Below are 1,847 nucleotides of genomic sequence, written 5' to 3'. Positions count from 1 at the left end.
ACATAATAAAATATAATAAATATATGATGTGTGTATTTTTTACATAAATTAATATTTTAGAATTGTTGAGACGTCACATATTTATTTCTCTCACAATATAGTAACTTAATGTTTTAATATATATATATAATAATGACATTAGTAATGCCTAATTAATGTCCCTATACACACAGTTGTTGATATAAAAACCAAATCACATAAAATAAAAATTCACGAATTCTCATAATATGTTACATTTAGAGTTTAAGTAGCATATCCTGATAAAAAAAATGAATTCAAACAAGAAATGATATAAATTATGTACAATATTAATTATTAATATATTAATGTACAATGGTTAAATTAAAGGTTTTTTCATAAATTTTAATGATGTGATATCTTATAATCACATTTTTAGGATTGTATGAATTAGAAATAGTTTTAAAGAATAAACCACACAGTAAGGTGATACGCAGGTAATATGTGCTAATGTTTCGGCCAAAGTTGCTGGCCTTTATCAGAACTAAGCGAAACTTATTATAAGAATAATAAATATATATTATATTTATATCCTAATATTATGTTCTTTTATTATAATTATATTTTCTACTATTCTTGAACCTTGTTTTGCTTAGCTCTGATAAAGGCCTACAATTTACCATAGTTACCTAATAGTAAAATACGCTTTAATTTTTATTATTTAATTTCTTTTTATAATGAATATTTTTATTTGTAATTATGCAATAATATTTGTTGACTATGTTTATTCCAAGAGGTCTATAGCTCTAGAATTAAGATTATTTTCTTCTTCTTGACCATACCTATCTTTCTAAATAGTATATTTTACGAACCTTTTAGTAAAATATTGAGAAACCATAGTGCCAACTTATTGTGCTAAGTTATGTTAACTTGTTTCTTTTTTTATGGGTGTCTTGAAACTTTGATTCATTAGATATCTTAAGGCCGAAAAGATCATTGAAGCAGAAGTTTCGGTCAATGCATCAAACGTTGTCATGGCAAGACATGAGGATGACGAAAGAGGCACCTAAAGCTGTATATATATACTTTCACAATCCGCCGTTAGGCGTTACTATCTGTTGGACTTCAGTCGCGGTAAGTACCCCCCCTCTTGATATTTTCAATTATCAGGTTATCATTATTTTTCGGAATCGGCTAATTTTTATCAATTTCTTGAACTGTTTCCAAAATGATTAAATAAAATAAAAACTTATTTAAAAAAAAACTTCGTAAAAAAATTCCAAAATTCACAACTATGATATAGTATATTATTAGTAAATATAAACAAAACTCATTATATGTTTTAATCATTCTATATGTGATCTAATCATAAGTTTGACACCAAAGAAAGATGAATATTTGAATTGATCATCTTTGTGGTCGTCAACTCATCAATGCTTTATTTTCAATTTTGGATCATCTTTTTAACTTATTGAGAAATTTATTACTTGAAATATAGAAATAAAAAATAATAAGTATTTTTTGAGTAAATATTACAGCTTGAAATCATGGATGAAAAGAACCATTTTAGGTGTCATTTGAGTAATGGGAAACAATTTATATAAATATATATTTAATTAATTACCATTGATAATAAAAGAAACAAATTAAGAAATTGTAATTAATATTGACGTTTCCGTTTTATAATTGTTTTCAGTGTAATTATTAAACAATATGAAAAATATATACAATACATTTAATCGCGTTTCCAATATACGGTTGTTTTGTCTGTTTTTGTGGTTTGTTATAAGTAGGGATAGGATTTTTATATTTTTACCTGACCTTGATATCTGCGATTCCTTACTAACTAAAGATGTTTCAAGACATTTCTGGCCAAAAGAAGCCATTTT

The 1,847-nt window shown here is 25.2% G+C and overlaps 1 protein-coding gene across 1 annotated transcript in view; it reads left to right on the top strand.

Annotated features, from left to right (window-relative positions):
- Positions 1-1,070: 1,070 nt before the first annotated feature.
- The window catches only part of LOC106678124 (adhesive plaque matrix protein), a gene marked incomplete at its 3' end in the record, with an annotated part of 46,885 nt that continues 46,108 nt past the window's right edge, over positions 1,071-1,847 (top strand). Inside the window, exon 1 of the mRNA XM_024362504.2 lies at positions 1,071-1,092. The remainder of the gene's footprint in view (positions 1,093-1,847) is intronic.

The sequence above is a fragment of the Halyomorpha halys genome, unplaced genomic scaffold, assembly GCF_000696795.3.
Source record: "Halyomorpha halys isolate HHAL.00 unplaced genomic scaffold, Hhal_1.1 Scaffold124.1, whole genome shotgun sequence".
Taxonomy (NCBI): domain Eukaryota; kingdom Metazoa; phylum Arthropoda; class Insecta; order Hemiptera; family Pentatomidae; genus Halyomorpha; species Halyomorpha halys.
The sequence above is the reverse complement of the archived record's forward strand: the minus strand, read 5'-3'. Positions and strand labels throughout refer to the sequence as shown.